We start from the raw sequence: 12570 nt of genomic DNA on the forward strand, positions 1-12570 counted from the left end.
TTCTTTTGCAATTCTTTGAGGCAAGAAGTCAGAGGATCAGGATGCCCTCTATACATGAATTCTGTGGAATGCTTTATAGGATATCCACCAAAGTCTTTACTTAATAAGTGCTTTCTCCCTAATATTTTTCTAGATTCGTTTCTTTGGATTAAACCATCCCGATGTTCAGTCCTCAATAATAGGATGTACTCAAAGTGATATGATATGGTATTAGAATCTCTATATTCTTCAGGCAGATAGTGTCCTGCTGCATGAATAGAAGCAACTCTGTTTGCAATTGAGGGATATGTCTATATAGTAAACTAACTCTTTTTGCAATTGAGGGATATGTGTCTATATAGTAAACTAACTCTTTTTGCAATTGAGGGATATGTCTCTATATAGTAAACTAACTCTTTTTAAGCTGGATTTAGTGAAATTCCCTTTGAATAATATTTCTTTTCCAAAATTGAACAAATTTAAACTTATCCAGGTTTCTTCCAGTTTTTTTCATAACCATACGTGTAGAAATTTCGTTCATCATAGATAAATAATGTTTTATGTCTATTTGAAGTATTGATTCTATGTAATCTTGTATATTATCAGTTTTATATTTACATGGAAAATGGCATGGTAACATGACATTATCACCTTGACGTGATTATTGTCCCAATACCTGTTTCCGATTCAAGTGCTTGAAAGGGCGTGTAAGGGCTACCTTCCACGTAAGCGCCCAAAAGTCCTCACCTCCACGTAGTACACCCTGGAATGAAAACTAACTAGGCTCTGGCGACTGGCACTATGGCCAGTATAATTTTTTGTGCTGTCCTGTTTTTTGTCCTTGTGTGTGCTAAGTGCCCGTTTACATTCTCAGCTTTTAAAGAAAGTCTGAAGATTTTAATATTTTATGATTTTAGTTATGCAACGTTAGAGTTGTTATTTGTAATGATAAGGGGCTGGCCCCCGTATAATGTGAAGGGTGCAAAATTGCCTAAGTACTGACGGACACAAAATTTTTAATTCAAATTCAAGTGATTCAAATATAGAGATAGTTGTAGAGGTCCACCCTTTCTGCCTCTGGCCTTCACATCCTCCGCCTTGTCCTTGCCAGCATGTTGTTGTTTCCTCAAATAGAGAAGATTTGGGCAATTTGTTTTTGTTTATCTTTATTTGTTCCTTTAAGTTGTTCTAGAGGATGTCTATAAGTAATACCATGCTTTTGGAAAAAAATCATGTGTTCTCACATATATGCCTTCTAGACCAAATAACTGATCAAACATTCTAAAGATATAATAGGTCGATGAATCCCTCCATCGATGATTCCATCTCTCAAAGTCAACTACTATAGTAACAGGAACATACCCGTATTGATAATTAACTTGGGTAAGTCTTTGTAAATGATCCATCAATTCAGACTCAGAAGCAGTCATTGAACAAATTTAAATTTATCCGGGTTTCTTCCAGTTTTTTCATACCCATACGTGTAGAAATTTCGTTCATCATAGATAAATAATGTTTTATGTCTACTTGAAGTATTGATTCTATGTAATCTTGTATATTATCAGTTTTATATTTACATGGAAAATGGCATGGTAACATGACATTATCATCTTGACGTGATTATTGTCCCAATACCTGTTTCCGATTCAAGTGCTTGAAAGGGCGTGTAAGGGCTACCTTCCACGTAAGCGCCCAAAAGTCCTCACTTCCACGTAGTACACCCTGGACTGAAAACTAACTAGGCTCTGGCGACTGGCACTATGGCCAGTATAATTTTTTGTGCTGTCCTGTTTTTTGTCCTTGTGTGTGCTAAGTGCCCCTTTACAGCCTCAGCTTTTAACGAAAGTCTGAACATTTTAAGATTTTTAATTATGCAACCATCGAGTTGTTCTTTGTAATGATAAGCGGCTGGCCCCCGTATAATGTGAAGGGAGCAAAATAGCCTTAGTGCTGACGCTCTCACAATTTTAAAATCAAATTCAATGTATCTATCATTATGTGTGATTGAAATCTGGAACTAGCAGTATCATGAAGCATTAATACTTGCTGATAGTCCAAAATGTAAGATAGGCCTTCTTGTTGGAATATAATGAACTTCGAATTTATTACAAACTCTCTGATGAAATAATCCAAAAACGTCTTACATGAATGGTCTCTTTCAGCTTGTTTATCTATCATAATATTCCTGATAGTGTGTATAAGTCAGATGTTATCACATGTCCCCCTCCATGTAGGACTGCATTGACGGGGCGAGGGTGCTTAGTAGGGAGGGCATTTTCATCTCATCATTCTTCACATTCACGTTTTCACCATTCCATCACGTCATTCATCTCCATATCTTTGACCTCCCTATAACTAAGGGTCCTGCTTGAGGAGACAACCTCGATGAAAAAACCTATCCCAAGGGGTGAGTTGCACGTGCCGATGGGACAGTGTTGGCTGCAGTGGTAGGTGCAGTCGCGAACGTGTCCTCGGGGATTTCGGTTTGGTCCTCGAGTAGCCTCCATTTTTGGGGGTAGGCCTTCCTCGGCATAGAGGGCATGTCGAGGCGACAATTTATGGACCCTCCACAATAAAACAATGCGTACAAAAAACAACACAAACTGAGCCCGCTTCAGTTTGTGGAAAAGACAAGTAAGTTTCCATGCTATCTTGTAATTAGTATTATTCAGAAGACCGATGATGAATCTGCAACAACCAAGAAACATGGAGCTGCTACACTGAAGGACTTGTCACCATTTGTTATCAAGAAACAGCTAGGCTACGCCGCTGGGTCAGATGTACCAGAAATAAAAAAGCTGAGAAACGGAAGTCTTCTTATCCAGACCAGCACAAATCGCCAGACCAACAACCTTTTAAAGCTAAGATCTTTGGGCGAATAGCCTTTTAATGTTGAACCCCATCGTCAGCTTAACAGTAATAAAGGTGTCATTCGCCACTGGGATCTGCTAAATGCTCAGGAGGAAGTGATTCTTGAAGCACTCCCAGACAAACATGTCACCGGAGTGCAGCGAATAAAGACGCGAAAGTCCGGAGAACTTGTGCCAACTGCTTCACTTATACTAACGTTTCAAACAACCACTCTCCCAGATAGGGTACGGGCTGGATATTTGAGACTGAAGGTCCGGCCGTACATCCCTAACCCGATGCACACTCAGCATTCCTGCAAGGCTACTACCGCCATTTGTGGTACGTGTAGTCTGCCTGATCATGGGACCGAACCTTGTTCTTCTGGTCCCAAATGCATTAATTGCCAAGGCAAGCACCCAGTCTGGCATCGTGACTGCCCCTCTTTCCAACAAGAGAAGTAAATCAGAGTTGGTCGTCACAGAGATAATCTCCGCTGGTGAAGCAAAACAACGTCTCCGTGAAAGTATACACACCACTTTACGTGTTCCATTCGCTACAGTTGCTCTTACCCGTCGAAGTATAGGTGTACAAACCAGCGACGTGTCTTCTCAAACAACAACGCTTCCCGTAGTAGCCCGCCCTGCTTCGAGGAAACCAGCAACCACTCCTCGCTCCCAAGAGAAGAAGTTCAAGCAGGTGCATAGCAAAGAATATTTTCTGAAGTCCAGTTGCTCTCCAGTCAGGGTGGCAGCCACCACCCTGAAACTTAAGGCGCAGCTGAAAGCTGCCCGGCGGGCGCTCAAAGCACCCGCCACCACTCCCTCTTCTTCATCTCCTTCGCCCTCTGTGTCCTTGCCCGAAGACATGATACAGGACGAAGCCGCGGATGAAGAATTTATCAGTGTGACAGGGCCTAGAAATAGAGTACGCCTCAAAATGTAACTATAATACCTCCAGCTATGGCTCATTGTCTCCAATGGAACATTAACGGTTTCCGTACACATCTCGAGGAACTGGAAATCTTAATATCTGAATTTGACCCTGGCATCATATGTCTCCAAGAGACACAAATTCGTCCAAATGAATCAGTGATTCTGAACGGATACACGCTTTATATATATATATATATATATATATATATATATATATATATATATATATATTTGTGTCACGAGTGCATGATGTTTCACGAACCTCCATTTCACATCCCAGTGGACCTGCGAGGCGACGGCCAGTCCCCTGGTGGACTGCGGCGATCGGTGCAGCCATCAACTACCGCAATCATGCCCTAGATTAATTCAAGGGGAACCACACTGCCACAAACCTCGAGCAGTATCGCATTAAACGTGCCAGTCGGCTCATTCGAGCCAGTAAGAAGGTGTGCTGTGTGGAATGCGTGTGTTATCTGACGAAGCAGGCTTCGTGGAAAGCAGTTTGGACCAAAGTACGTCGCATCCAGGGGGGTGCATCTACTCCCCTGACTGCTCTAGAGCACGATGGGACGTTGTACACAGATTCCGGAGACATAGATAATATCTTGGCCACACAGTTTTCTGATGCGTCTAGTACTGAAAATTATGAACCACGTTTCCGCCGTGAGAAGGACCGTCAGGAACGACGCCTTCTAGTTTTTCGAAGTCATAACACCGAGCCATACAACTCTCCTTTAACTGAATGGGTGTTCGATCAGGCACTTCGAGCTTCTAAGAATACAGCTCCTGGAGGGGACAAGATCCACTATGAGATGCTTCGTCATCTACCCATAGGAGCAAAACATTTCCTTGTGTCGGTATTCAACAGGCTTTGGTTGGAGGACTCTTTCCCTACCTCCTGGAAATAAGCAATTATCGTTCCCATCCTGAAACCAGGGAAACAACGCACCGCAGCCTCGAGTTATAGGCCTACTGCTTTAACTAGCTGTGTGTGCAAGTTAATGGGACGCATGATCAACAAGCGTCTCACCTGGGTTTTGGAGGAAACATGTTTGATAAATAATATTCAATGTGGTTTTCGCTCCAACCGTTCTACACTGGACTATCTGGCGTGGCGTTTTGTCATCATAAAGCAGCTCCATTCTTGGGCCGTCCGTGGCCATATGGCGTACTTCATTCAAAACTTTTTATCATATAGTTTTTTCCGCGTACGTGTTGGGAACTCATTTTCGGATATTCACGAACAAAAGAACGGTGTCCCGCAGGGCAGTGTACTTACTGTGACTCTGTTTGCCATAGCAGTGAACAGTGTTATGGTAAGCATTGTTGCCCCTGTACATGAGTTGTACGCCATTCTAAAGGCACTGGACTTTGCAGACGTCAATGGTCTGAAGAAAGTCCTTGTGTCCAGTGATTCGACCAGCGTGTGCCGGACTCTGGATTCGCCGTATTTCCGTCATCCGGTAGCGCAATGGATATTCAGACGGCTTGTGTCCTTATCTGCCAGTGTGGATGTACACTTCTGTTGGGTCCTTAGCCACGTGGGCATTCAGGGGAACGAAGCAGCTGATGCTGCCGCCAAGTCTGCTGATGCAGATGGCGACGTTCTCGTCCACCTTTTGCCATCTATCGACCTGCAGAATGTGTTCCGTTGTAGCCTTCTTGACACATGGCAAGCCGAGTGGTATACGGAAACGGGGAACAAGCTTCACGCTGTTAAGCCCACCATAGTTGCTTGGCGTTCCTCGTCCCGCCCCTCTCGGCGAGAAGTAGTTATTCTTACCCGCATGGGTCTAGGACACATCCGTCTTACGCAAAGTCACTTGCTACAAGGGCTGGGCTGTCCGTTGTGTCATGTTGTAATGTTATGTTAAGCATTCGACACATTCTCGTTGACTTTTAACCTTTCCAGCTGTTTGTCATCCCTGTTGGGTGATGGCAGCAGTATTTTATCAAATGTTTTTAGTTTTTTGCGAAGAGCTGGACTCTTCCACCGTCTGTAAGGAGGTTTTTAGTTTGTTTTGTCTGACTTTTTAATGTGTTGTGTTTGTCTCGTGCAGGTCTTTTTACAACCTGCACATTAATTTTCTCCCAAGGGGCTATTTACCCCTCTTCTTTAGTTTTCAGTCAGAATTTTAGATAAGGGGTTATTTCCCCGTATACATAGAAGGGTGCAAAATGGGTGGCCGGCTGGTTAGCACATCGCTCTGAGACGCGAAGGGTCCCGGTTCGAATCCCGGTCGGGCTTGGTTGTTTGTGAATGTCCATTCATCAATTTCGTTATTTCATCCCTCATCCCCATTTTCGCAAATAAGCCAAGAGGCACAAAACGCGAAGTAAAATAAACTATATCAATCAATCAATCAAACATATATCCGTAACCAATGGTCGTAGGCAGGCAATTTTTTTTAGTCAATCCTCGTTAGATGGGCTACAAAAAAGAATGTTGTTTAATGTTTTGCCGTAATTTAAAAATAAATCTTCAAAAAGTGATTTTTTTCTAGTAGGGGAGAGTTGCATATATTGTACCACTTCGGAATTTTTGGACGATTGTCGACAAAATATTAAATATATATTGAGAATTGCATTACTAAAATAGAATTTACTCTTCTGTGCAACACTCCACTAAGTTACAATTGACTTAGTGAATTCAAAATATTTTTAAATAGCTGTTTGAAAAGAAGTTTACATTATTGGCAACTGGGCTACTAATTTGTACCAGTGGGTTCCTATTTCGTACCGGATAGAGAAGTAATACATGTAGGATTTTATATAATCTTTCATAATATGTTTAGTGAAGCTAATAGTTAAAATGAGAAATTCTACATTCAATATAACAAGTTAATGTGCAAATGAAAGGATAATAATTGAAAGGGGTGTAGGGGGTGCTCCTCCCACGTAGTGCACCCAATAGTCAACCTCACTTCCACGTACTACACCCTGGACTGCAGACTAACGAGGTTCTGTCGTACAAACACCCGATTGTTTCAGATTAAGGGATCGTAGATAAGCTATGTGAAGCCTGATATTCGAAGTTAATTGGCTGCGAGCGGTGTATCGTAAGAGGGGGTATTGCTCTGAAGAGCTACTACGTCTACACTTAACCAAGCAAGGTGTCTAGCCCCGTGAAATAAGAACTGCACTCACGATTAACTTTAAACACTACAATTGACTGCTCTGGCAGGGGTATGAGAGAATGATAGACAAGGATAGAGGAACGTTCGTTACCTGTAGATCTCGAAGTGACGATCGACTCGCTGGTTCATTGATGAAACTCTGATGAACTCTCCTGAAATAAAGCTCCTAGTCCTCGCTGTAACTTTTTTTGTAACGTTCGGTAATCCGACTCTAAGTCGGAGGCAACAACTATTCACGCCATAACTTGCTTAGATCAACAACTTGTATAATTCCGAAGCACCGACTGTGCACGCGATAGATTTTTGATACCGACTGTCTGTAGAAATATTCTCCCGAGCTATTTTAACGAAATTAGAACTTCGGCCGTTGAGAGAACGCGTCTCTCAATAACGGTGCTTTCAGCGTAAAGCTGTGTTTGCAGTCTTTCCTGCGATTACGGAAGAATTCGTATAAGCGGATTTTTACATTCGCTAAAGATCGCAGGTGGCATTTGCTTGAAAGAAGCTCTTTCCAGCTTCTTTCATACTCGGGCTCTTTTTATAAAATGATTAGGCTATCGGACTATGGCGCCCGGGGTCCCGGATTCGAGTAATTCCTTCGGCATGATACGACACACCTGCCTGTGGCGAAAGATTAGATTCACGCAGGAAAGTGGGGTTTAAGGGGTGACCTTCCACGTAGTACACCCAAGTGTCAACCTCACTTCCACGTTAGTACACCCTGGACTGAAGACTAACGAGACTCTGGCGACTGGCCCCATGGGCAGTATAATTTTGTTTGTATTGTCCTGTTCTTTCGTCCTTATGTGTGCTGAGTGCCCCTTTACAGCCTCAGCTTTTAACAGAAGTCAGAACATTTTAACATTTTTAGTTATGCAACGCTAGAGTTGTTATTTGTAATGATAAGGGGCTGGCCCCCGTATAATGTGACGGGAGCAAAATAGCCTATGTGCTGACGCTCCCACAATTTTAAATTCAAAATCAAAATCAAATCAAATCAAACAGCAGTCAGAACATTTTAAATGTTTTAGTTATGCAACGTTATAGTTGTTATTTGTAATGGTAAGGGGCTGGCCCCCGTATAATGTGCCGGGAGCAAAATATCCTAAGTGCTGACGCTCCCAAAATTTTAAATTCAAATCAAATCACGCAGGGAAGTTAATTTTTTGTAATGCGAGCCCCGCCGTAACGCGGCGTCAGCTAATTCTGAGTCGACATTTTTCATGGTGTCCGTAGCTGTGTTTATCACTATACACACGGAGCACACGTAGGAAGAATAAAGGTATCTTCGCTTCCTGGGCAAGGTCAGTCCCATTGCGCATGGTTCAAGAAACGCGGAATATGTTTATACACTTTCAACTGTTTAGACAATTCCTGTAAGTTATTAAAAAAAAAACTTGAATCAGCCCGAAGGAAAAAAATTGGCATGCAATATATACTGCAAGATCAACCTGAAATGTTCACAAGTACCAACATTCAAAATTATATACCAGGAATTTCCCAATTGCGATATATACGTATATATATAGTATTTATACGTGGAGCGTTCCGCCCCCAAACTATTGTGTGTTTAATTAATACACATAATAAAAAAAACTAATAACAGTAGTGGCAGAAATTGAGGTCGAAAATAATGTAAGTCTCTCTGAAAAAATTGATTCCCGATGTTACACTTCGAGTTTGTGTTTTGACATATAGTACTGGCCGAAATGTTGGTTGGCCAGAGGGAAACAGAAAAAAAGACACTTAGGTAGCGTTCTTTTTATTTTATTAATAGTTTATTTAGTGGTTGGTCTGTCATAAGCAATATTAATATATTGGTGATTGTTAAAGTTTTTGCTATATATCCTTATGCTCTATGGAGTATAAATCCTTCCAGGTCTCTTTAGGATAAGATGTAGGTGTATTAATTTATTCTGATATGGGTAATGAACTCCGATATTTTTATTTAGGAAACATTAGTTTGTAAGCATTAGAACTTATTTTTTGTCCAGAATTAGTTTTAAGATATCCGACAACTCTATACCAATACCTGCCATACTCTTTCGTCCAATAGCTGATTGATGGATCATATGAGAAAGTGCATCCTTGTTTAACTATCATGCGAAATACACTATTGAAGTAGGTTATCCTTACAGGTCTATAAAACAAGGATCTAAGTAAGTTCAAATTGAATCCCCTCTCTAAAGAGAATTCAATACTTTTACCTTCTCCTTTGCTCACACTCATTATATCAGGTTGCAAGTAATCGCTCCAGTTACAGTGTGAGCTCGAGACAAATCTCTTGAGAATCTGTTGCAAAGTGCCATGTGATTTTTCACTAATCCCGATTCTATTGTGGAATTGAGCGGGCGCAAACTTAAGCTGTATCCCCATTCTAGAGTTCAATTCCTGGAATACTTTGGAATTGAATCCTGTTCCCCTGTCCGTAGTGATCTCTAGCGGACAGCCAAATTTAAGTATTACTTCCTCGTAAATAAAATCAGCAGCGGTCGCAGCTGAAACGTCGGATACCGCCTTGCCAATGAGAAAACGGGTCGCAAAATCTGAGCACGCTAAAATATACTTGTGGCGTAACATGCCACTCGCAGGATAGGGGCCGCTAAAATCGACCGCAATTCTCTCAAAAGGTTTTTGTGGGGGGAAGGTTAAAAGCTCGCCATTTGGGAATCCGACAGGCCTCTTATGCTGCTGACAAACAATACATTCCCTGACAATTTTCTGTATGAGATTCTTCATGAAAGGGAAATAAAATCTAGAAAGAGCATTATGATACGTCTTGGTAAAGCCGAAGTGATCTCCACCTATAGGAGAACAATGAATCGATTCGACAACCGATTTTTGCAAGGACCGGGGTATACATAGTAGTTTACGAGATCCACCTGCCATTTTATGTTGCCTATATAGCAAATTATTTTCCAGTGTGTAGGAGCACGCTTGTCTTTGAAGGGCTGGCGAAATGTCCACATTTTCGTCTTCTGGGCTTTCCAAAACTTTAATAATATCACCAAAAAATGAATCTGTACGCTGGTGTGAGGCGACGTCCACAGTGGTGTCCTGCAATAAAAACATGCGTGGTTCTGGCAACTCTGGCTCGTTGTCGGCAGGCAAATTGCCACACTCTGCTAAGTGAATCTGCTATATTTTGAGTAGATCTACAGTATGATACAGTATAATTGTACTCTTCGAGAATGGAAGACCACCTTAAAAGTTTAGCAGAAAGATGACGTGATGTGCGAATATAGGTAATAGCTCGGTTGTCTGTAAATAAATCGAACTCCCTGCCAAGTAAGTAGAATCTAAAGCTTTTAAAAGCATATAGAATTGCAGTAAGTTCCAATTCAATTATTCCTAGCTTCTTTTCATGTTCTTTTAACGTGCGACTACAGTATGCGATAGGTTGGAATTCATTCTGGGCGTTAGGCTGCATTAAAACGCCAGAAATCGCCTTTGTGCTTGCATCGGTATAAAGACGCGTTTCCTTGCCGGGGCTGTATGGTAACAGAACCGGGGCTGTAATTAGTGCATGTTTTAACTTCTCGAAGGCTGCTTGTTGCTCGTCAGTCCATACGAATTTCTTGTTTTTACCGATCAATCTTTGTAGTGGTTCAGCTATTTCTGAAAAGGATTTGATGAATTTTCGGACATAAGAACAAAGTCCTAAAAAACGTCGGACCTGCTTTGTAGTAGTTGGAACTTTATAGTTGGTGATGGAGTCAATTATTTTGTCAGACACGGAAAAGCCATGCTTTCCAATCTTGTGCCCAAGTGCCATAATTTGAAAATATGCAAAATGACATTTGTGTGGGGCCAGGCGTAATCCTGCAGCAATCAGGCATTGAAATAGCCGTTCAAGTGTTGTAAACATATCTGAAAATTTGTCGGAATAGCAGAAGAGATCATCCATGTAGGATGAAAAATGATCGTTATTTAAGCCAGAGCAAGCCAATTGGAGGCAGCGGGTTAACGCTGCTGGAGATGTAATATGGCCTTGTACAACATACTGCATTTCATAGTGACCTTTCCCAGGAATTGTGAATGCTGTGTACTGTTTTGAACTCTCCGATAATGGTATTTGAAAAAATCCGCTGCGGAGATCACACGAAGTATAGTACCGCTTGCCACCCATGTTGTAGAGCGTTTCCTGGAGATTATTTATCGAAAGCGCGTCAAAGACAGTACGTGAATTGAGAAATCTCATATCTTGGAGTAATCTGTAATCACCATCTTTTTTACGAACTAAAAATACAGGAGAATTGAAGGGTGAGGTGTTCGGACGAATTACGCCTTGCCGTAACAAAGTATCAACTTGATCATAAAGTTGCGCACGAAGATGAATCGGTACTTGATAAGGTGGCAAATGAAAATCTGAATCATCCTTTAGCCTGATTTTGTGCACATAATTTGTCGCTTTTCCCATATCATCTTCGGACCACGAAAAAACCTGTTTATATTTGTGCAGTAATTGTAGCAATTGTTCTTTCTCTTCGGGTTGCAGTTCGGGATTAATGTCAAGTGTAGTGACGTCGGGCTGCACGCCACTGGGTTGTTGTGATTCTGCTGTGATATTAACCTGTGCATTTTTAGTACTTTCTACAAAACTTTCTTTCTGAACATAGATTTCACTTAAACTTTCCCTACTTGCGTCCGTGCACTGGCTAGAGCTGTCACGAGTGCAAAGAGGATGCCAAAGTTCGGCCTGTCCTAGTCTTGTCCCCTTTTTAATAATAATGTTATGCATAAGTGGATTGGTTACCCACATCAGGGCTGAATCCGAGTTGAGAAGAGCCCGGGGGATTAGCAAGCCGGATTTAGTCTGAAATTGTTGATCTGGTTCTAAAAGATTCCTAGCCTTATCGTGAGTATTAACTAATTTCACGGGAATGCATAAGTGAGATCTAGGTTTTACTCTAATCTTTTTAGGTGCCACAAATTCTGGTCGTAAAAGGTGTTGTAGCATATTTGAAACTTTCACGGACACAGCAAAAGGTTTACCACTTTCCCTCTGGATACGGTTTCTGGGAGGAGTACCAAAACGTGTTAAAACAAGTTTGTTGGACTCAAAATCAAGATTTGCCTTGTGACTCTCTAAGAAATCATTCCCCAATATAATGCCATGCGAAAATTTTGGAATGTATCTGAATGGGTGTCTGAAAGAATGTCCATTAAAAGAAAAGGTCAAAATTACAATTTCATTGATTTGGAGTTGCCCATTAGTGACGCCTTGAACTATTGTATTAATTTTAAATCTTGGGGTATGGGCGGGCGCTGGTATATCTCCTATAACGCTAATTTGAGATCCGCTATCCAAAAGGAACTTGTGCTGCCTACCACAAACTTTACCATTTACATAAATTAAGTCAGCATTTTGAAAAGTGGAAACTGTCAACGTACGACCTACAACATTTGCTGGGCATATGTTTCCTTTATGCACAGTCCCTAGTCGTTTAAATTGTCTCTATTCTGAAAACAGACAGACGAATCATGATTGGGATAATTGCAAATATCACATCTCTGCCCCTCACGGCGGTCACCGGTCGAACCCCGGCCCCGCGAAAAATTACGCGAAGAATGAAAGCGCGAATTTCCATTGCGCCACTGGCCGCGATTGGGAGTCTGATAATGTCTGTTCCGACGATAACCATTTTGTTGGAAATTATCATTACCACGGC

This window comes from Lepisma saccharinum, chromosome 12 (genome assembly GCF_977018435.1).
Source record: "Lepisma saccharinum chromosome 12, izLepSacc3.1, whole genome shotgun sequence".
Taxonomy (NCBI): Eukaryota; Metazoa; Arthropoda; class Insecta; order Zygentoma; family Lepismatidae; genus Lepisma; species Lepisma saccharinum.